This window comes from Pseudophryne corroboree, chromosome 1, assembly GCF_028390025.1.
Source record: "Pseudophryne corroboree isolate aPseCor3 chromosome 1, aPseCor3.hap2, whole genome shotgun sequence".
In the NCBI taxonomy this organism is placed as follows: Eukaryota; Metazoa; Chordata; class Amphibia; order Anura; family Myobatrachidae; genus Pseudophryne; species Pseudophryne corroboree.
In genome coordinates this window covers 372,445,012-372,469,912 of record NC_086444.1, presented here as the reverse complement: position 1 = coordinate 372,469,912, position 24,901 = coordinate 372,445,012, and the positions used below count along the sequence as shown (strand labels likewise).

At 44.5% G+C, this 24,901-nt stretch overlaps 1 long non-coding RNA gene across 2 annotated transcripts in view; it reads right to left on the bottom strand.

The window, feature by feature from the left end:
- LOC134885480 (uncharacterized) overlaps positions 1-20,284 on the bottom strand; it is a 48,916-nt gene extending 28,632 nt beyond the window's left edge. The window contains exons 1-2 of one of the 2 annotated variants that reach the window (XR_010169643.1): positions 20,094-20,284; positions 17,564-17,621 (exon numbers count right to left, since the gene is read on the bottom strand). This is a non-coding gene — a long non-coding RNA (uncharacterized LOC134885480). The remainder of the gene's footprint in view (positions 1-17,563; positions 17,622-20,093) is intronic. The other variant, XR_010169694.1, reaches the window with a different exon arrangement.
- Positions 20,285-24,901: the final 4,617 nt, after the last annotated feature.

The window sequence follows — 24,901 nt, the reverse complement described above, 5'->3', positions numbered from 1 at the left end:
TGGGATGAATAATTCTCTTAATAAAGACTGTCACAAGTCTAAGATAATTATTTGTAGCATAACAGGGTCACTGTATATGCACATGGCTGCATATAAAATAATATTGGATGGAATTAGATATATTTAAAGCCATTCCTAAATGATATTTAATATCTGTTTGAAGCAAAATTATATTCATTTATTGTATTGATAGGATGTTACTATATACACATCAAAAGCATTTTAAATAATTATTAGTCAAAATATAGGTAGGATAGAAAACGCCTTTATATGGGTTAAACTGGTATAAGTTTATGTAAGATTGAGATGTATAAATAGGTACAAGGTAGAATAAGGAGATTTAAGACTGCATGGTAATTTATTCAGTGAGGAAATACAGAACAGAGTAGGTGTACTACTCACAGCCATTTGTGGTACTATTGCCCGAAGACAATTAAGACCTACTATTAACAAGCAAGGAAAGAAAGAAAGAAAGAAAAAAAAAAAAAAGACTGTTTCATATATGCCTGTTCTATTCAAAATCACAACCTGTTTGTGCAAAAGCAATATGGACACTGGTCACAACTGCGGCATTGGATAAACGCAAAGGAAACAGAACTGCTAAAGACTGTATAAAGACTATTACTATTACTGAGGGTCGTCACAAGTACTGAATGTTCAAGACACAGCACTCGACGTACACAGCCCTCTGCCTCAAACAGCGAAATGGCAAGCAAAGGAGCAGCTGCTACGAAGAATTCTACTTCTAGTAATGGTGCAAATGTTGCAAACGCAAGGCCATAATGCAAACGCAAGGCATCTCCAATTGCAAGCAAACCACGCAGATGACAGTCTTATCCCAGTAAATTGCTACATACAAGAACAGCAAAAATGTCCAAACGTACTGATCCAGATACAGAAAAAAGGTCTACAATTGGGCTATGGTATTCCAAATGTCTGTAGAAATTAGTTTTCCTCATGAATACTGAATAAAAACCTCAGTTTTGTCTGCTTTAGTTAAAAAGTAGAATAAGGTTAGGTAAGCTAAGAATTTTTAGAGATTTTTAAAATCATAATGGTTATTATTATTACACTTATGGTATATATTATGGTTACAACGAAAGTTATGTTTGAAGAAATATTTTGAAATGTATTTGGAAGCAATTACGCTAGTTTAATGTGTGGCCAATCAAAAGAATTTCTCATGGCCACAAGGGGGCGACTGTTGCCTTATAGGTAATTGTCTGCACTTAGTATAATATTAGGGCAATGGATATTGTCTGAATCAAAATATAATTCATTATAAATAGGCGATGTTACCATAGTGGACAGTATACTGGATATATATAGTAAGGAATAGATATGAAATAAGTTTGAATGTATGAGGTAATGTTTAGCTGATTTAAGAGATTAGGTTTGTGTATGTGTTTATATAGATATACTGTATATTTGTGTTTTACAGCAAGATGGTAAAAAATAGTGTAGGGAACAGGTTTATTCTGCTCTAGTCATAAATAAGGCCAGAGAGGTTACAGTAAGATCAAGAGTCATTGTAGAGAAAAGGTATTAGGCCATAAATGATAATAGGTATGTGACAGAGCTCTGTTGGTCATTGGAATTCACAGGTGTGCTTACAGTAGATCAGAATCTACTGGTTTGTCTATTGTCCAGTGAAGGTTAAAAGCTAGGGAGTATAAATTAACTACTATGAAAAGAGATCACATCCATTGATAAAACATTGTGTAACCGACCCCAGGAAAACTTGTCAATACAACAGAACTTTGGATGAAAAGACATTCCAGATTTTACAATACTATACTTGCTTAAGGCAGTGTGGACACCACACTTTTATGACACCATGCCTCCGTGAACAGGACACGACAGCCCAGTTCAATGTTTGTTTTATTACACCTTGGAATCTGACAAACCTATAATTACCTATTCCATTGGAAACTATGAGAATATGATAGTTTGAATTGGTAAAATATGAGATAAAAGGACCAGACTTGTAGTTAGGAGTTAGAAGGAAGAGGGAGAGGGAGAAGAAGAAGGAGAAGGAAGGAAGTCAGTCAGGAGGAGAAGTCATGGAGAACATGCAGAAGGAATGATTCTTGGGATGGCAATCTTTAACTTGCAAGTATAAATATGATAATAATTGAAACTGTTTGTGAAACTTATGTCATGTTGTTTTATGTTATGTAACGAAGGAAACATAGCATAGCTTAATATAATTATAATTAGTATATATATCACTACTGTGTATATCTTATTCTGTACGATTTGATCTGCCTGTAAATAAAGAATCATATAAAAAGAGCGGTAATATTCAAGCTTGAACTCTCTTTAAGGAATCTTAACTTTATAATTTCATAAGTCATATATATATAAGGACTGCATATATTTATCAGCCAATTAATTTGTAAGCCTGACATAATATATTTGCAGATATATATGATAACGCATATTAATTTAAATATATCCATATATTAATAACCATATATGTTATATTAAATATTAATATTCATAAATATGATTCCATAAAGCAATAAGGTACACAACAACCAGACTACAAACTGACGATAATGAACAAGTATTGCTAAACGTTAACTTTTCTTGCTTTACGACTGGAAAATTCTTCTATTACAGTTTCCATGTCCATTTCTCTTAATAGTTCATTTTCAATGCACAAAAGAGAGAGTGCATTTAAGCGCTGTTGTGCCATGGAGGACCTCAGTGCATTTTTTACCCGCTTCAGTGCAGAAAAGCTGCGCTCACCACTGCAGTTGGTGACCATCAGACAAAGGTACATGCGTAGTGAAATGCCAACATTTGGGAAGTTACCAACCAATGCCTCTGTAATTAGAAATTTATACATTTTGATTTCTTGGCTCTCATGTGTATCTGTGTTTGTACCAGATAAAATATAGATACGAAACAAAGCAGCAAAGTGTACTACTTCATCTGCATACTCTCGACCAAGATCTCCTGGGTATATTCCTACTAATGCACTGGCCTTAGCGCGTAGGTCATCTGATGGTAGAGAGCACAGTTCTGAAAGAAATCCAAATCTGTCTCGAATGACACTGTATGCTTCTTTTCTTCTATTTAGTGATGACACTAGCTGATCAATTATGGGAAGAAAAGTGTTCACTTTAAATTTGTCTGATGGTGAAAGTCCAGCAGCGGCATCTTCAGCACCACCAAAGTCCCACTTCTTATTTCTTTTAATTTGTCTTGTTTGTTTGTAATCATCGCAGGAGTAAAGTATTTTACTTTGGTTCTCTAATTCTGGAAACTGAGAACGGAGGCTTTCTACAAACATTTTTAAGGCTTCCAAAATGTCTGTGGCTCTGTTCAGATCCAATCTTGAATCTTGAAGAAAATGACTTGTTTTGTTAAACCGGCTCAGTATTGTGGACCAGAGTTGCACCATTATCCCATTTTCTAATTGACCCATTATAGTACAAAGTCCCTTTGCTTCCAAGCTGTTTCTTCCCTTTCTGATGTATCATTTGCCATATTGTGTAGAAGATCTTTAATAGCCGGATATCCTTTTTTCAAGGAATTTAGTGCATCATGGTGAGCAGACCAACGTGTATTTGAAAGGCTTTTCAGTGTAGGTAATCCAAGGGGTTTGAAGACATCTGTCAGAAGATTCCAACGATGTGTTGATGTAGAAAAAAACACATACAACTTCTGAACAAAGTCAAAAAACAAAACTGCCTCAGAGCAACATTTTACAGCACTTTGCCCAATAAGGTTCAGAGAATGCCCATAGCATGGAATATATTCAGCTAGCACGTTCTTCTGACAAATCATGGCCTGCATACCATTGTATTTTCTCTATCGTCCTAGTGGATGCTGGGGTTCCTGAAAGGACCATGGGGAATAGCGGCTCCGCAGGAGACAGGGCACAAAAAGTAAAGCTTTAGGATCAGGTGGTGTGCACTGGCTCCTCCCCCTATGACCCTCCTCCAAGCCTCAGTTAGATTTTTGTGCCCGGCCGAGAAGGGTGCAATCTAGGTGGCTCTCCTAAAGAGCTGCTTAGAAAAGTTTAGCTTAGGTTTTTTATTTTACAGTGAGTCCTGCTGGCAACAGGATCACTGCAACGAGGGACTTAGGGGAGAAGAAGTGAACTCACCTGCGTGCAGGATGGATTGGCTTCTTTGGCTACTGGACATTAGCTCCAGAGGGACGATCACAGGTACAGCCTGGATGGTCACCGGAGCCTCGCCGCCGGCCCCCTTGCAGATGCTGAAACGAGAAGAGGTCCAGAATCGGCGGCAGAAGACTCCTCAGTCTTCTTAAGGTAGCGCACAGCACTGCAGCTGTGCGCCATTTCCTCTCAGCACACTTCACACGGCAGTCACTGAGGGTGCAGGGCGCTGGGAGGGGGGCGCCCTGGGAGGCAAATGAAAACCTTTTTGGCTAAAAATACCTCACATATAGCCTCCGGGGGCTATATGGAGATATTTAACCCCTGCCAGAATCCATTAAAGAGCGGGAGACGAGCCCGCCGAAAAAGGGGCGGGGCCTATCTCCTCAGCACACAGCGCCATTTTCCCTCACAGAAAGGCTGGAGGGAAGGCTCCCAGGCTCTCCCCTGCACTGCACTACAGAAACAGGGTTACAACAGAGAGGGGGGGCACTAATTTGGCGTTAGAAATATATAAAAGATGCTATAAGGGAAAACACTTATATAAGGTTGTCCCTATATAATTATAGCGTTTTTTGGTGTGTGCTGGCAAACTCTCCCTCTGTCTCTCCAAAGGGCTAGTGGGTCCTGTCCTCTATCAGAGCATTCCCTGTGTGTGTGCTGTGTGTCGGTACGTGTGTGTCGACATGTATGAGGACGATGTTGGTGAGGAGGCGGAGCAATTGCCTGTAATGGTGATGTCACTCTCTAGGGAGTCGACACCGGAATGGATGGCTTATTTAGGGAATTACGTGATAATGTCAACACGCTGCAAGGTCGGTTGACGACATGAGACGGCCGACAAACAATTAGTACCGGTCCAGACGTCTCAGAAACACCGTCAGGGGTTTTAAAACGCCCGTTTACTTTAGTCGGTCGACACAGACACAGACACGGACACTGAATCCAGTGTCGACGGTGAATAAACAAACGTATTCCTTATTAGGGCCACACGTTAAGGGCAATGAAGGAGGTGTTACATATTTCTGATACTACAAGTACCACAAAAGAGGGTATTATGTGGGATGTGAAAAAACTACCGTAGTTTTTCCTGAATCAGATAAATTAAATGAAGTGTGTGATGATGCGTGGGTTCCCCCCGATAGAAAATTATGGGCGGTATACCCTTTCCCGCCAGAAGTTAGGGCGCGTTGGGAAACACCCCTTAGGGTGGATAAGGCGCTCACACGCTTATCAAAACAAGTGGCGGTACCGTCTATAGATAGGGCCGTCCTCAAGGAGCCAGCTGACAGGAGGCTGGAAAATATCATAAAAAGTATATACACACATACTGGTGTTATACTGCGACCAGCGATCGCCTCAGCCTGGATGTGCAGAGCTGGGGTGGCTTGGTCGGATTCCCTGACTAAAAATATTGATACCCTTGACAGGGACAGTATTTTATTGACTATAGAGCATTTAAAGGATGCATTTTCTATATATGCGAGATGCACAGAGGGATATTTGCACTCTGGCATCAAGAGTAAGTGCGATGTCCATATCTGCCAGAAGATGTTTATGGACACGACAGTGGTCAGGTGATGCAGATTCCAAACGGCACAAAGGTGTATTGCCGTATAAAGGAAGAGGAGTTATTTGGGGTCGGTCCATCGGACCTGGTGGCCACGGCAACTGCTGGAAAATCCACCGTTTTTACCCTAAGTCACATCTCTGCAGAAAAAGACACCGTCTTTTCAGCCTCAGTCCTTTCGTCCCTATAAGAGTCATATCTGCCCAGGGATAGAGGAAAGGGAAGAAGACTGCAGCAGGCAGCCCATTCCCAGGAACAGAAGCGTTCCACCGCTTCTGCCAAGCTCTCAGCATGACGCTGGGACCGTACAGGACCCCTGGATCCTACATGTAGTATCCCAGGGGTACAGATTGGAATGTCGAGACGTTTCCCCTTCGCAGGCTCCTGAAGTCTGGTTTACCAAGGTCTCCCTCCGACAAGGAGGCAGTATGGGAAACAATTTGTCAGGAATCTGCATTTTCCATCGCATCACTGCTGTGGAACTACAGGTCCCAGCAGTTCAGTTCTGTTCCAGTTCTGGTTTTCAGTCCTCTGCAGCCTGGAATGCTTCAGCTAACTCACAGCTGATCTGGACACCTAATCCAGCTAGTATCTCTGCCTGCAGTTTGTGTCCAATCACTGCTGGGCAGGAGGTATAACTTCCAGTTTGTGGCTCTCTCACATTGCCTTGGACAACACGTCACATCCCGTGAACAGGCGGCTCCTGTTTGCAATCCTCTGTCTACAGAGATTTCCTTGTGTATTAGACCTGTGGAACAACAGGTCCCAGCTGTTCAAGTTCCGTTCCTGTTCCCAGCTGTTCCAGTTGTTCCTGTGTTCCTGTGGAACTACAAGTTCCAGCAACCCCTCCAGCTCTCCTGCGACATTCAGTGTGCAAGTTCCTGTGTTCCTGTGGAACTACAAGTTCCAGCAACCACTCCAGCTCTCCTGCTGCATTCAGTGTGTAAGTTCCTGTGTTCCAGTCTCCAGATCCCCGTGTTCCTGGTTACCTGCTTGTTACTCCGTGTTCCTGGTTATCCTACTACAGCTCCGTGGAACTACAAGCATCAGCAATTCCTGCATTCATTTACAGGCTTCACACCAATCTCCAACACAGTGTGCTTCAGCCTCAGCTGTAGAGACTCCATCTCCAGGTGCAGCTCATCACCTCACCTGTGAATCAGCTTGCAAGCTGCCTGTGCTTTCCAATAGCACTGTGAACCCTGCATCAAGTCTTCTTCATCTGCTACCAGGTTTGCTACCATTATCATCACCTCTGCTGGCTCCACGTGTTTATCATCTCTGGTTCCCATACCAGCATATTGCCATAGACTCTCACTGTATTGCCATAGACTCTCACTGTATTGCCATAGACTCTCACTGTTTTGCCATAGACTCTCAGCTTCCACGCTGCATCATACCCATTGCATTTATTATTTATTTCTCCAAGTATTCCTGCTGCCATATTGTTTTATCTTTCTGCTTAATAAACAACATTGTGCACATGCGCAGGAATCCAATCCAGTATCCTCACTTCTTCCATCCTACCTCCACTGACCCACTAGCGCCCCCTCCGGGGACACAAACCAGACCGAACCTGACAGTTTGTCCAAGGCACATGGACTCGGATGGTGGTCAGAATGTGGGGTCAGGGGCCTTACAAAATCTGGTCTCCCGTTTGGATGGCTATGAGGCAGCACAACAACAAGTGATCCTGTTTCTGCAGGGAATGTCTACCCGTTTGGATACCTTGCAGCAATCCCTTCCAAGTTCTGCTGATCTTCCTGTTCCAGTTCAAGTCACTCCTGTTCCAGTTATTCCAACTTCCTCTGCACAATTCGTTCCTGTAGGTGGACCTCGCTCAAGTCAGCCCTATGGTACACCCTTCACAACTGATTCTACTGAGAGGGCGACTTCCTCCTTTGCAAATTTCAGGACTCCTCTGTCTTCTGCTGTAAAACCTGAACTTATAAACACTCTTTGTTATTTATTGGAACAACTTCAAAGTCTGCTATCAAGAATCATTCCAATCATACCAGAAATCCTAGGTGGTGCTTTAAATACAGTGAAGAGTCCTGCTCAATGTATTGAGACTAGTGCGACCTCCGTGTCAAGCTTCCTACAAACTCAAGTCTCTCCTCCTATGCAGAGAGAGGGCAGATTCCAGAGCTACCCGCGCTCCAAACTCACGGAAGCTGAACGCCGCCATCGCAGGCAGCTTCACCTCTGCTTTTACTGTGGGAGTTCTAGTCATCTTATTAAGGACTGTTCCTTCCGCAATTCAAAAGTTGGTGACAGGTCCCAGCATCACAGTGTTTTCACCTGCAAACCTTCCAACGTATCCTCTACAGTTTCAAGTTCCTTTACCCCGGACAGGAGTGTCCAAAAAGTCTACGATTGGGGTCCTGTGACAAATAGACCCAATCCCAAGTTCAGAAATCAACAGAGACTATCTATGTTACCCATAACTAAAGTAGTTTCTGTGCCTACAGCCCGAGAAGGGGCATCTGTGCCTACAGCCCGAGAAGGGGCATCTGTGCCTACAGCCCGAGAAGGGGCATCCGTGCCTACAGCCCGAGAAGGGGCATCCGTGCCTACAGCCCGAGAAGGGGCATCCGTGCCTACAGCCCGAGAAGGGGCATCTGTGTCTACAGCCCCAGGTGGGGCATCTGATGTTCAGGTTCCAGAAGTGGCATCCGGGCATGCAGCTCAAAGAAGTGTGTCTGATCTATTAACCCCAGGAGGGGTCTTTGGAGTTTCAGCCTCAAGTGAGGAATCCAGGGCCAAGATCCCAGGAGGAATTCTTAAAGCCACAGATACAGACATGAACTTTTGTTTGCCAACTTCAGAGAGTGCTACCAGCTCAGTACCACTCCAAGAAGAATCATCAGAACATCCGGATTCTGTCTATACAGAGTCAAGTGTCAATGGACCTAGCCCGGTTCCAGCCGTCGGTCCAATGTCTCCACTGGTTCCAGCCAGCCCGAGTAGCTCTGTTTCCAATGCTGAGCTACCTCATTCGGTTCCAACCGATTCCAGCATCCTCGGATCAAATCCGGTCCTATCCGTCACTCCGAGGACTCCTTCGGTTCCAGCCGATTCCAGTCTCTTCATATCAAATCCGGTTCCAGCCGGTTCAAGCTTATCTGGACCCAATCCGGTCCCATCCGTCTGTCCAGATCAGCCTCCTCTGGTTCCAGCCAGCCTGAGTAGCTCTGTTTCCAATGCTGAGCTACCTCCTTCGGTTCCAGCCGATTCCCGCATCCTCGGATCAAATCCGGTCCTATCCGTCATTCCGAGGACTCCTTCGGTTCCAGCCGATTCCAGTCTCTTCATATCAAATCCGGTTCCAGCCGGTTCAAGCTTATCTGGACCCAATCCGGTCCCATCCGTCTGTCCAGATCAGCCTCCTCTGGTTCCAGCCAGCCTGAGTAGCTCTGTTTCCAATGCTGAGCTACCTTTGTCGGTTCCTGCCGATTCCAGTTCCTCTGAACCCGGTGTGGTTCTCTCCAGTGTTTCAAGTAAGCAACTCCTGTCGCTATGTCCAGAGTCTACAGTTCTTGCAGATATTGCAGTTGCCTCAACCCAGATGGAGGCTTTACGCATCTCACCCCAAGATGAAGCTTCTAGCGTTCTGTCAACCTCAGCAGAGAATTCCCGTCAGTCAATCCAGGAGATGACGTCCTCTCTCCACCCTCGAGCATTTCAAGTTGATTCTACTCCTGCTTCTGAATGCTTATTTCAGTCCTCAACTCTCAAGTGTCCTACATTGTCTTCCGAGACTTCAACTGACATTCAGCCTTCCAAGTGTCCACCAGATACAAAAGCTCCAGTCTACTTTGATGGTGACTATGCTCAGTTTCGTGCAGTGGCGAGCCAATACCTCGCTTTTACTGAGTCTGAACCTTCAGTGACTATTTCTCCAGCCAATGCAATCAGATACTTCCTCCTGTTCTTCAAAGGTAAAGCATTGGACTGGGCGAATCCTCTCATTGAATCTAAAGATCCGCTACTGAGTGATCTTCCCGCTTTCTGCGAAGCCGTAAAACAGGAGTTTGCTCCAAAGTTTATGCAGTCAAAGTCATCTGGGCATTCCGGCCAATTTGTCAACAGTTTGTCTACTGCTAAATCCTCTCCAACATCTCTGTCTGTGCAAGATCAGGATACATTAGACCAAGCTATTAAAAATTTCCAAGCTGCAAAGTCAAGACAACGTTCTCAGACTTTAGATTTGAAAGTTGCATATACTTCCGTGCCTCCATCCTACAGCAACACTTCTGAAAGTATTGACTCCCCAGATTCAACATCTGCTCAGTCTTCTGATCAGTCTTCCAGTTCTCAGTTTTTCGACTCAACTCCTTCCAAACACGAACAGGTTCTGTTGAATCAACGTATCAGAGATTTCAAGAATTACAAGAATTGGAGAGCTCAAAAACCAGCTCAAAGTCTACCATCTGTTGATGTAAGTGTTGGCTATGCTGCCGTAAACCCTAGTCCTGGTGTCTCATATAGCTTCAAATTCACTGGTCCACAGATTGTCTCAGATTCTGTTGTTCCTAAACAAAAGGCTCCCATGACCACACTAGACCTGGACCCTGACTCTGAAAGTGAGTTTGTTGATGAAGACTCAAGTTACATTATGGGAGGTTCTATCCTTCCTAGCTATGCCTTTTCCCAGGAAGTAAATTCTGTCTCAAATGACCCTGAATGGTCTACTTGTTCTGACGAGGAAAATCTGTCTTCTGAAGATGAAAGTTGGGAAGACTTTTGAGGACCTCTGCTTTTGTGTTTTCCTAAGTTCTTTTTCAAGGTTCCTCCAAGTTCCAGCGTGGGTGTTCGGTGCCCACCCATAAAAGAGGGGGGTACTGTCAGGAATCTGCATTTTCCATCGCATCACTGCTGTGGAACTACAGGTCCCAGCAGTTCAGTTCTGTTCCAGTTCTGGTTTTCAGTCCTCTGCAGCCTGGAATGCTTCAGCTAACTCACAGCTGATCTGGACACCTAATCCAGCTAGTATCTCTGCCTGCAGTTTGTGTCCAATCACTGCTGGGCAGGAGGTATAACTTCCAGTTTGTGGCTCTCTCACATTGCCTTGGACAACACGTCACATCCCGTGAACAGGCGGCTCCTGTTTGCAATCCTCTGTCTACAGAGATTTCCTTGTGTATTAGACCTGTGGAACAACAGGTCCCAGCTGTTCAAGTTCCGTTCCTGTTCCCAGCTGTTCCAGTTGTTCCTGTGTTCCTGTGGAACTACAAGTTCCAGCAACCCCTCCAGCTCTCCTGCGACATTCAGTGTGCAAGTTCCTGTGTTCCTGTGGAACTACAAGTTCCAGCAACCACTCCAGCTCTCCTGCTGCATTCAGTGTGTAAGTTCCTGTGTTCCAGTCTCCAGATCCCCGTGTTCCTGGTTACCTGCTTGTTACTCCGTGTTCCTGGTTATCCTACTACAGCTCCGTGGAACTACAAGCATCAGCAATTCCTGCATTCATTTACAGGCTTCACACCAATCTCCAACACAGTGTGCTTCAGCCTCAGCTGTAGAGACTCCATCTCCAGGTGCAGCTCATCACCTCACCTGTGAATCAGCTTGCAAGCTGCCTGTGCTTTCCAATAGCACTGTGAACCCTGCATCAAGTCTTCTTCATCTGCTACCAGGTTTGCTACCATTATCATCACCTCTGCTGGCTCCACGTGTTTATCATCTCTGGTTCCCATACCAGCATATTGCCATAGACTCTCACTGTATTGCCATAGACTCTCACTGTATTGCCATAGACTCTCACTGTTTTGCCATAGACTCTCAGCTTCCACGCTGCATCATACCCATTGCATTTATTATTTATTTCTCCAAGTATTCCTGCTGCCATATTGTTTTATCTTTCTGCTTAATAAACAACATTGTGCACATGCGCAGGAATCCAATCCAGTATCCTCACTTCTTCCATCCTACCTCCACTGACCCACTAGCGCCCCCTCCGGGGACACAAACCAGACCGAACCTGACACAATTCACAAGCTGTATTCCCAGCAGGTGATAATCAAATTACCCCTCCTACAACAAGAAAAGGGGTATTATTCCACATTATATTGTGGTACTGAAGCCAGAAGGCTAGGTGAGACCTATTCTAAATCTAAAAAAATTTGAACACTTACAAAGGTTCAAATCAAGATGGAGTCACTCAGAGCAGTGATAACGAACCAGGAAGAAGGGGACTATATAGTGTCCCGAGACATCAGGGATGCTTACCTCCATGTCCAAAATTTGCCCTTCTCACTAAGGGTACCTCAGGTTCGTGGTACAGAACTGTCACTATCAGTTTCAGACGCTGCCGTTTGGATTGTCCACGGCACCCCGGGTCTTTACCAAGGTAATGGCCGAAATGATGATTCTTCTTCGAAGAAAAGGCGTCTTAATTATCCCTTACTTGGACGATCTCCTGATAAGGGCAAAGTCCAGGGAACAGTTGGAGGTCGGAGTAGCACTATCTCGGATACTGCTACAACAGCACGGGTGGATTCTAAATATTCCAAAATCGCAGCTGATCCCGACGACAAGTCTGCTGTGCCTAGGGATGATTCTGGACACAGTCCAGAAAAAGGTGTTTCTCCCGGAAGAGAAAGCCAGGGAGTTATCCGAGCTAGTCAGGAACCTCCTAAAATCAGTGCATCATTGCACAAGGGTCCTGGTAAAGATGGTGACTTCCTACGAAGCAATTCCATTCGGCAGATTTCACGCAAGAATTTTTCAGTGGGATCTGCTGGACAAATGGTCCGGATCGCATCTTCAGATGCATCAGCGGATAACCCTATATCCAAGGACAAGGGTGTCTCTCCTGTGGTGGTTACAGAGTGCTCATCTTCTAGAGGGCCGCAGATTCGGCATTCAGGATTGGATGCTGGTGACCACGGAGGCCAGCCCGAGAGGCTGGGGAGCAGTCACACAAGGAAAAAATTTCCAGGGAGTGTGATCAAGTCTGGAGACTTTTCTCCACATAAATATACTGGAGCTAAGGGTAAATTTATAATACTCTAAGCTTAGCAAGACCTCTGCTTCAAGGTCAGCCGGTATTGATCCAGTGGGAAAAACATCACGGCAGTCGCCCACGTAAATAGACAGGGCGGCACAAGAAGCAGGAGGGCAATGGCAAAAACTGCAAGGACTTTTCGCTGGGCGGAAAATCATGTGATAGCACTGTCAGCAGTGTTTCATTCCGGGAATGGAAACTGGGAAGCAGACTTCCTCAGCAGGCACGACCTCCACCCGGCAGAGTGGAAACTTCATCGGGAAGTTTTCCACATGATTGTAAACCGTTGGGAAATACCAAAGGTGGACATGATGGCGTCCCGTCTGAACAAAAAACGGGACAGGTATTGCGCCAGGTTAAGAGACCCTCAGGCAATAGCTGTGGACGTTCTGGTAACACCATGGATGTACCAGTCGGTGTATGTGTTCCATCCTCTGCTTCTCATACCTAAGGTACTGAGACTTATAAGACGTAGAGGAGTAAGAACTATACTCATGGCTCCGGATTGGCCAAGAAGGACTTGGTACCCGGAACTTCAAGAGATGCTCACAGAGGACTTATGGCCTCTGCCGCTAAGAAGGGACTTGTTTCAGCAAGTACCATGTCTGTTCCAAGACTTACCGCAGCTGCGTTTGACGGCATGGCGGTGGAACGCCGGATCCTAAGGGAAAAAGGCATTCCGGAAGAGGTCATTCCTACCCTGGTCAAAGCCAGAAAGGAGGTGACCGCACAACATTATCACCACATGTGGCAAAAAAATATGTTGCGTGGTGTGAGGCCAGAAAGGCCCCACGAAGAAATTTCAACTCGGTCGATTCCTGCATTTCCTGCAAACAGGAGTGTCTATGGGCCTCAAATTGGGGTCCATTAAGGTTCAAATTTCGGCCCTGTCGATTTTCTTCCAGAAAGAAGTGGCTTCAGTTCCTGAAGTCCAGAAGTTTGTCAAGGGAGTATTGCATATACAACCCCCTTTTGTGCCTCCAGTGGCACTGTGGGATCTCAACGTAGTTCTGGGATTCCTCAAATCACATTGGTTTAAAACCAGTCAAATCTGTGGATTTGAAGCATCTCACATGAAAAGTGACCATGCTCTTGGCCCTGGCCTGGACCAGGCGAGTGTCAAATTGGTGTTTTTTTTTCTCAAAAAAGCCCATATCTGGTTGTCCATTTGGACAGGGCAGAGCTGCGGACTCGTCCCCAGTTCTCTCCCTAAGGTGGTGTCAGTGTTTCACCTGAACCAGCTTATTTTGGTGCCTTGCGCCTACTAGGGACTTGGAGGACTCCAGGTTGCTAGATGTTGTCAGGGCCCTGTAAATATAGGTTCCAGGACGGCTGGAGTCAGGAAAACTGACTTGCTGTTATCCTGTATGCACCCAACAAACTGGGTGCTCTTGCGTCTAAGCAGACTATTGCTAGTTGGATGTGTAATACAATTCAGCTTGCACATTCTGTGGCAGGCCTGCCACAGCCAAAATATGTAAATGCCCATTCCACAAGGAAGGTGGGCTTATCTTGGGCGGCTGCCCGAGGGGTCTCGGCTTTACAACTTTGCCGAGCGGCTATTTAGTCAGGGGCAAACACGTTGGTAAAATCCTACAAATTTGATACCCTGGCTAAAGAGGACCTGGAGTTCTCTCATTCGGTGCTGCAGAGTCATCCGCACTCTCCCGCCCGTTTGGGAGCTTTGGTATTATCCCCATGGTCCTTTCAGGAACCCAAGCATCCACTAGGACGATAGAGAAAATAAGAATTTACTTACCGATAATTCTATTTCTCGGAGTCCGTAGTGGATGCTGGGCGCCCATCCCAAGTGCGGATTATCTGCAATACTTGTACATAGTTACAAAAATCGGGTTATTATTGTTGTGAGCCATCTTTTCAGAGGCTCCGCTGTTATCATACTGTTAACTGGGTTCAGATCACAGGTTGTACAGTGTGATTGGTGTGGCTGGTATGAGTCTTACCCGGGATTCAAAATCCTTCCTTATTGTGTACGCTCGTCCGGGCACAGTATCCTAACTGAGGCTTGGAGGAGGGTCATAGGGGGAGGAGCCAGTGCACACCACCTGATCCTAAAGCTTTACTTTTTGTGCCCTGTCTCCTGCGGAGCCGCTATTCCCCATGGTCCTTTCAGGAACCCCAGCATCCACTACGGACTCCGAGAAATAGAATTATCGGTAAGTAAATTCTTATTTTCCACTCATATTTGATGCATTATCATATGATTGGCCCCGGCAATCTTGAATGGAAATCCCATTTTCCTCAAGAAAAAGAAGAAGGGTGTTTGCCAAGTGTTCTCCAGTATGTCCACGTACTGGAATAAATTTGGTGAAACGCTCAATGGGTCCATTTGGAAGCACATAACGAAATATAAGTGTCAGCTGATCAGTGTGTGAAATATCGGGTGTTGAGTCCACACTTACAGAATAGTACTTAGATGTTTTTATCTCAGTTATGATCTGCCGCAATACTTGTTGTCCAATCACCTCAATAAATTCATCACAAATCGTTGAGGACAGGTATGATACATGTCATCGCCCTTTGTTAGCATGCATCTGAATGTGTTCAGCTAGGAAGGGATCATACTCTGCCAAAAATTCTAGACACCCTAAATAATTACCATTGTGCACTGAGCCAATGATTTCATCATTTCCACGAAAGGCAAGACCTCTCGATGAAAGGAGTTTGATAGCGCTTAAAATTCTGCGCAGAATTTGATGCCAATACTTTTTCTCAGACTCGTATTGAATCACCAGAGATTTGTCTATACGTTCACCTGTCAATTTTCTTCTAATAAGTTTCTCAAGAGAATCTGCATGAGTTGCACTACTTTCATGGCGGCTCAGATCTCTGGCTGCATGTCTCCAGTCAGAATAACCATCAGTTGCCAACAGTAAGGTGGCATCTGAAGAAAATAATTTGCAGTGAGCACAAAATAGTTTGAGTGTTTTTGGCGAGTAGCAAAGCCAGTCACGCTGAACTTTCTCACCATTAATTTGTTCACGATAGAACAATGACTTTGTACAATGTCGTGCAAAATGTTCACCAGGGAATATTTTTTTGGTATTGGTAAAATCACTGTTTAGGAAGTGGCAATCAGCAACCCCCTTCTGACAGAAGAATTCACGCAAGGTTTCTGAAACTTTCCACTCTCCTACATCATTTGAAAATGTTATTTTTGTTTGTTCAACCACAATTTCTGTGTCACCTTCAACTGATTCACTGGTTATATTTTGTACATCTAATGTATCTGCATGATCAGCGGATGCACTAGGACCGGCTTCACTTGCACCAGCTTCACTTGCACCAACTGCAAAGTCTCTGGCAGTGGATGCACTTGGACTGACTACAGAGGAACTGGCTGCACTTTTTATAGAACAAAAGTCTGTAATTTTTTTGGTCTTAGCCAATGCTTTCTCTAGGTTTTTCTTTTCCTCTTTCTTAGCTTTTAGTTTATCCCAGCCACTCTGTTGTTTTTTCATGTTAACCTGAACGACAAGTAAAGCGTTACTCGTAAAATACTGTATAGGTGTTTCTCTAGCTTATTTTACACTCAGATTTAACTGTATAAAACATTTTTGAGCTGATTCTGAGTTGGGCGGATCTCTTTGCACAGATGAAAATAGCAACTTTTAGTGGGGAATTCAAATGTTTGAAAAGTCAGTTGGGTGTCTGTTTTTTCCTATCTAATAGACAGGAAAATACAGACACCCAACCGACTTTTCAAACATTTTAATTCCCCCCCATTGCATACAGTGCATGCGCAGAAATCACTTTTTGCTTATCTCTCTAATATTCGGAGTCTGACAGGCCAGATTTAGGCAGCGACAAAGAGATCGCATGGAATTGTTCTGTCTTGTGGGAGTATAGCTAGAGGTCCGCGCTATTCTGAGTCGTGCGTATGGAGAAGGTGAAGCCTGTTTAAATGTATCTTTTGCACCTAGCATGGGACTGGTGAAAGTGCAGATACAATTGGTGACACTTTTGGCTCTAAACAAAAAAATAGGGGGTAGCGGCTTCCCACGTGCGGGCATACAGATTTTTGCATTACCCAAATGGAAACTCACATTAGCATAAGATAGGCTTCCACGACTACCCGCAACTACTACTTTGCACCCGACTCAGAAGCAGACCCTCTGCTTAATCTGCAAATAAACTAGGCTCTACATACGGAAGACCTATTTCTCTTCAGGGTGAATCTTCAGAAAGTGAACATAAAGTCCTATGCATCAGAGTCTTTTGAATTTTTTTTCCTTTTAAACTGGTTTGTTAAGAAATTGTTGTTATATGAAAACTTAATTGCTTAATAGCAATGCCTTACCCTATAACTTAAGACCCACTAAAATCTTGGTATTTGTGAGAAGTATTTTGTTTGAATTTGTGTAGCTCCCCTGTGCATCACGGAGAATCGCCCTGCAGTCATTGAAATTACTTAGAATTTCAAACAATGGGGGGAATTCAATTGTTATTGCCCTGCTCTCCCATCTAAAATGATGGGAGATTGCAGGAGTGATATTCAATTGATGCCTCCTATCGCGCTGATCACGCCCATTAGTGTCTGGTTTAGCTGCCTAAGGCAACTAAACTAATGGATGCAATCCAAAAAGTGACATTTGGGTACCCAAATGGGTCACTTTTCACACATTTTATCTTGCCACCCCCGGCAGCAGATCCTGCGTGAACAGAGCTACAATTGAATATCTCCATTGGGCGCCATCTGCTGGCTGCCAGCATGAATTACATTTGAATTCCACCCAATGACTGTATAAATAAATATATACATAAACACACATACATATATAACAGTAATATATATATATATATATATATATATAATGTGACAACTACTTACTGCTGCTTGACAAAGACTTTTGTGGTGTTTAGTAGGATAGACAAAAAAGCTTTGATGGCTGAGGGAATATACAGTACATTAGTGTTAGTACTATATAGGAGTTTATTAATATTTATTATTACACATACAACAAAAAAGTATATAGTATTGAACTCTATCCCAAGTATTTAAGTGACCAAATATATCTCCAAAAATTTTTTTAGACATACATACATAATAAAGACATACATACTGTAATAAAGAACTACATACTGTAATAAAGACCTACAGATAAAATAGAAAAATTCACAAAAATAAATTTATGTAAATTGTAAAACAAATGTTAACACACTCCAACAATATGCCACATAATGTAATTTAACTCAAAATGTGTGTAAATTCCCTTTTGTTATTTATATAAATCTATATATCCACAATATAACAAACAGAATAGGAGACCACACATAGGGACTGTTTCAGAGGCGGTCACAGCTGCGTTTTTTGGCAGTTGCGCATCTGCAACTTTATGCACATGCTGCTACAAAGCCCTTCCCTTGTGTTTGTCCAAACGTGCAAGGACTGAGACGCCCGCTGCCAGCATCTATAGACACAGTCCGTAGACACAATCGGTTGTACCGCGGAAATTGAACCAGCTCTATGCAATGGCAGACTTTCTGTCTGAGTATGGCCTCCTGTGTGAATGTTGAAGAATCTGTGGGGGTAATTCAGAGTTGATCACAGCAGCAAATTTGTTAGCAGTTGGGCAAAACCATGTGCACTGCAGGCGGGGCAGATGTAACATGTGCAGAGAGAGTTAGATTTGGGTGGGTTATATTGTTTATGTGCAGGGTAAATACTGGCTGCTTTATTTTTACACTGCAATTTTAGATTTCAGTTTGAACACCCCCCCCACCCAAATCTAACTCTGTCTGCATATGTTACATCTGCCCAACAAGCACATGGTTTTGCCGAACTGCTAACAAATTTGTTGCTGCGTTCAACTCTAAATTAGGCCCTGTGTATGCAAACATTTTTTGCAATATGCCAGCCACTCTCATAATACACCCATGAGACACACCATTTGAATGCGCATTAATAGCCACCTCCCAATCACTGTGCAGAAATGTCCATCACTTTTCCAAGACATCTCTGATACTGCGCATCTCAATTACAGCTGTGCCTTTTGTGCACACACTCTGTATAACACAGATTTCCGTGCATGCACAGTAGCAAAGAGTTAACCACCTACATGAACATCGGTGGTGTGTGCGGCATTATATCCACATATATTATGCACAAATAGACAATATTTATTTATTTTATTTATTATTTATTTATTAACAGATTCTTATATAGCGCAGCAAACTCTGTTGCGCTCACCCTGATGATGGGGTTACGTGCCCTGTTGAAAACATTAAACCACTTCCTGCTGTTATATGTAGTCTCAGAGTGCTGCTTTCATATATTGCTGCTATATATATATATATATTTATGTATTCATTAACAAAGTTGAATATGTAGCCACACCTTTTCGTTATACAACTTACATTTTAGAAGGGAGAAGCCGATACTATGACACGAACACTGAGCGGAAATAGTCAGTCTTCGTATATAGTAACTACTTAGGCATTTCAAGTTGGAACCTACTAGAGCAAAAACTTCCGTGCATTGGCCAATCCACCAACTAAACCCCCATCATTTATTTATTGAATTGTTGAGGATAAGTGAGTTTACTTTGGTGAGTGCTGGGTTCTTTGTTTGTATTTATTAGAGCGATGTGGTCATGGGCTACATGCACCCCGCCCTGTGAGTGGTAAGTACAGCTGTGTACCCCGCTTCTGTGGTGGAGAGTGCAGTGTTACATGCACCCCACCCTGTGAGTGGTAAGTGCATAGCTGTGCCCCGCTTCTGGTGCGGTGAGTGCTGTGGTTTTTACTGTGTGTATATGAAGGGGTTAATCTATGGTTAGCTCTTATTAACCGTGGCCACTAGCTTTCTCATGCACCCCTGTGTGGACTTTATTATCCTGAACCTGTCTCAGCTGTTTTTTAGCAATCATCTTTGAGCCAGTGCAATAGGTGACTAGTGTGCCTTTAAAAGCCATAAAGTCTGTGGCAGGTACACATTACATCTAGCAGGCAGATGATGCAGCAGTGTGGTAGTCAGGTTTTAAGACTCTGTGATAGTGTAGGACCTGTATGAAGGTGGGGTACCTTGAATCGGTATACAGGCTTCCGTGCATTGGCCAATCCACCAACTAAACCCCCATCATTTATTTATTGAATTGTTGAGGATAAGTGAGTTTACTTTGGTGAGTGCTGGGTTCTCTGTTTGTATTTATTAGAGCGATGTGGTCATGGGCTTCATGCACCCCGCCCTGTGAGTGGTAAGTACAGCTGTGTACCCAGCTTCTGTGGTGGAGAGTGCAGTGTTACATGCACCCCACCCTGTGAGTGGTAAGTGCATAGCTGTGCCCCGCTTCTGGTGCGGTGAGTGCTGTGGTTTTTACTGTGTGTATATATATATATATATATATGCGTCTTTTACTAACCGGCACTCCAATACTGTCTGTCCTTGCCCCGATGCACACATAAGACCGCCTCCGCAATCCAATATAGACTCCACAACAGTTGCACTCAAGGGCTAAATAAAGTCCGCATTACACTGGCAGTGTTATTCCAACGTTTCAAAGCAATTTACTTTTTCGTCAGGGATACAGAGTATGCATTGTCTGTTTTACTCTGTATCCCTTTCGCTTTGAAAAGATAGCATAAAACTGCCTAGTGTACTGTGGACTTTAGCCCTTGAGTGCAGCAGTTGTGGATAGAGAGAGAGGATAATGGGCGGCACTCACACGGGACTTTACATTAACAACGAATAGAGACAGGCTGCTGTTTATTCGTTATTAATGTAAAATCCCGTGTGAGTGCCGCCAATTATCCTCTATACAAATACTGCAAGGTTAGGCGGGCACCCGGGCATTCACCATAGAGTAATTGAGTGCAGAGTCGCAGTAATATATATATATATATATATATATATATATATATATATATATATACCGTTCTAATAGAGGGGTATGCATCCATCCACTCCTCCTATGAATAGAACAGGCGGCACTCCAAGGTCTTAGTAAAAAAGATATAGTGTATTCAAAAAATCAATAATGTGAGTGGCACATTACGCCAACGTTTCAGCGCCGCGCAGGGCGCTTGTCAAGGCTGTGTGCAAAAAACTGCAAACAAAACAGCTTTTTGCACACAGTCTTGACAAAAGCGCCCTGCGCGGCGCTGAAACGTTGGCGTAATGTGCCACTCACATTATTGATTTTTTGAATACACTATATCTTTTTTACTAAGACCTTGGAGTGCCGCCTGTTCTATTCATAGGAGGAGTGGATGGATGCATACCCCTCTCTATTAGAACGGTATTTATATCCATTGGATTTTAGGATGGCACCAAGGCAGTTGCCGACATAAGTGAGTGCCGACCTTACCAGTTTTGTATATATATATATATATATATATATATATATATATAATTAGTATCTATATGGTCATACTGTGCTATATATATATATATATATATATATTTATTTAATACAGTATGACCATATAGATACTATATAACTATATATCTATATATATATATATATCTATATATATACATACATATATATATATATAATATATATATATATATATATATATACACATATATACATATATAAACATATACATATACATATACAATACGTTGTATTTTTGCAGTATAATTAACTTCAGGCTGCCCATGAAACGTCTGCCATCTCACCGTGTCCTCTCTACTGAGAATCGACGGTGTCAGACTGACAGACACAAATGCGGCACACTGCAGCCAGGCCAGCCAGCCAGCCAGGGCTTCCTCACGGCCCGGGGATTTCAGTCAGGCAGTCTAGTGTCAGTCTTGTCCAGTCACAGTGCGAGCGCTCTGCCTGTGCGCTACGCAGCTGGACTGGAGACTGGGTGCGGCGGCGGGGCCTTTGTGACGTCACGCGTCGTGACGTCGGCGGCGTGAAGGAGGCGCCGGGGCTCTGTAAGAACGCGGCGCAGTGAGGGCTAGGAAAGCCTTTCACTGCGCCGCCATTGAAGTAAAAGTTTATGTATGTTCCTTTCCTTTAACTAAACTTGGCGACGGATGATAGGTAGGACGGGAGGGGGCGGGCAGCGCGATAGAATGCTGCAGTAGAAGGAAAAATTTTTTTTTCCTGTCTACAGCAGTATAAAGCACCAGAGATGCTGTGGGCCTATTTGAAGTGTGGGCCTGGAGCTGCAGCTCCATCCGCCCCATTGTTAATCCGGCCCTGGATAGGGGCAGCGTGAGCCGCCTGTGGGGGACGGAGCTGCCACTAGAGAGGAGAGCCGGGACAGCAAGGGAGCTGTTATAGGCGACCCAGAGGTAGTGTCACAACTGAGGGCCTGAGCTGACGGGAGGCAGCCTCAGTTGTAGGGGCTGAGATGTACCGGAACCTGGGAGGTTGTATCAGACCCCTGGACATGTAAGTAACATGAATAATAACTGCCCGAAGGCGTGACCACGACAACTTAGATAAAAGTCAATGATGTTTATTATGACAACTCCGCATCACAGCAGCAATAAAAGAAAACGTAAAAGTCAGCAAAGAATAAATACAGTTCCTGAGTACTACAGCATGGCAGGAGCCACAGGGCACTGGTAGTGTGAGATAGTTCTTATGATCTTCTAGATGGAAAGTCCTTACCAGGCCCGGCTGTAGCAATGGAGATAACCCAGGATTGTACCAGCTGGTGTTCCAGGAAGAGCTGGGTTGCTGAAGGTAAAACAGCTGCTGTGGATACTGGCTGGAACCAGACTGTTGTTAGCACGGAGTGGATACTGGCTGGAACCAGTTAAATAATAAATGAACTTTGGGAGCGATGAAATGTGAACTGAAATGTAGAACTTGAGAGCGGAGAAATAATAATTCCGGTGGAGAGTGGTAAAGTGTAGAAAGGACACCGGCCCTTTAAGGGAAGCTGTACTCTGCTGGAAGCTGAGGCTGGAAGCTGAGGCTGGAAGCAGGTAGTGTTGTAGCTGGAAACAGATGAATCCACAATGGATTGGAGAGTCAGGCTACACCGCAGGTGGAATGCTGGTGCGGGTCTCTATGGTGGAAGTCTTGAGACAGGAGCTGGAACCTGGAAGACAATCATAGAAGAGAGACAAACAGGAACTAGGTTTGACAACCAAAGCACTGACGTCTTCCTTGCTCAGGTACAGCTTACTTATACCTGCAGCAAGGAAGGGGTTGGCTAGGCAATTATGCAAATCAACAACACAGACAGCAGATTGGTGGAAATGATCAGATGACAGAATCCAAGATGGCTGCGCCCATGCAGACACTTGGAGGGAAGTTTGGTTTGTAATCCATGTGGTCTGGGAAACAGTAATGGCGGCGCCGGCCACCGGAGACAGGAGACGCCAGGCTGATAGATGCACATTTAACCACGCGGGCACAGCGGAGGCCGCGGCTGATGAAAAGACCACTCTGCATGTGGAAACTCAGGAACAGCGGAATCCGGTCCTGGAACGCTGAGCCCGCCTTAGGAGGCATCTGAAGGGTAAGTAATGGCGACCAGATACCCGGATCGTGACAGCACCCCCCCCTTTAGGAGTGGCCCCAGGACACTTCTTAGGCTTTAAAGGAAACTTTGCGTGGAAATTTCGGACCAAGGCAGGAGCATGGACGTCAGAGGCATTGGTCCAAGAGCGTTCTTCAGGACCATAGCCCTTCCAGTCAATGAGATACTGAAGTTGACCGTAACGGTGACGTGAGTCCAGGATCTTGGCCACTTCATACTCAACGCCTCGTTGAGTTTGGACTTTCGGAGTTGGTGGAAGTGAGGAATGAAACCGATTCAAGATTAGCGGTTTCAACAGGGAAACATGGAATGTCCTGGGTATTTTTAAGAAGGGAGGTAACTGGAGTCTGTAAGCAACAGGATTGATGACTTGATCAATTTTAAAAGGACCGATGTAGCGAGGTGCAAACTTCATACTGGGAACTCTTAACCTCAAGTTCTTCGTGGATAACCATACCCGATCACCCACCTTGAGAGCAGGAACTGCTCGACGCTTCTTATCCGCAAACTTCTTGTACCTGAACGATGCTTTGAGCAGAGCTGATCGTACGCTCTTCCAGATATTGGCAAACTGATGCAAGGTGATATCCACTGCGGGAACAGAAGTTGCTGGAAGCGGTTGGAACTCAGGGACTTTAGGGTGGAATCCAAAGTTGGTGAAGAATGGTGTTGAGGAAGATGAAGAATGATACTGGTTGTTATGACAGAACTCGGCCCAGGGAAGTAATTGAACCCAGTCATCTTGAGAGGAGGACACATAGATGCGGAGGAAGGCCTCCAAGTCCTGATTCACCCTCTCAGTTTGACCATTGGTCTGAGGATGGTAAGCCGTGGAAAACTTTAACTTGACTTGGAGGACTTGACATAAACTTCGCCAGAATTTGGCTGTGAATTGAACTCCTCGATCTGAGATAATTTCTTCTGGAAGACCGTGGAGTCGGAAGATCTCTTGTATGAATACTTGAGCCAACTTGGAAGCTGACGGAAGACCGGTGAGAGGAATGAAGTGTGCCATCTTGGTGAACCGGTCAACTACCACCCAGATGGTATTGAACTTGTTGCACATGGGCAAATCTGTAATAAAATCCATCGACAAATGGGTCCATGGTCGACGGGGAACAGATAGTGGAACCAGTTGCCCCGCAGGCGACTGGCGGGATACTTTATGTTGAGCACACTTTGGGCAAGATGCAATAAACTCCAAAACGTCCTTTTTCAGAGTTGGCCACCAATAGGACCTAGAGATAAACTCCAGGGTTTTTTGGATACCTGTATGTCCGGCAAAACGGGAAGCATGGGCCCAATGCATGAGCTTCTTCCTTAGTGTCGGCTTCACAAAACTTTTCCCTGATGGGGGCGTAGAGTCCATCCCTACCGTGGAGAATGCCAACGGATTTATAATAGGATGCTTGTCTGAAGACTCTGACTCATTTTCTTGCTCCCATGAGCGGGAAAGGGCATCGGCCTTGCGATTCTGAGAGCCCGGACAGAACTGGAGTTTAAAGTCGAACCTGGAAAAGAAAAGTGCCCATCTGGCCTGACGAGGGTTGAGACATTGTGCGCCTTTTAGATATAGAAGGTTCTTGTGGTCTGTAAGGATGGTGATTGAATGAGAAGCTCCCTCCAACAGATATCTCCACTCCTCTAGAGCGAGCTTGATGGCTAGCAACTCCTGGTCGCCAATGGCATAGTTGCGCTCCGCTGGGGAGAACTTCCGTGA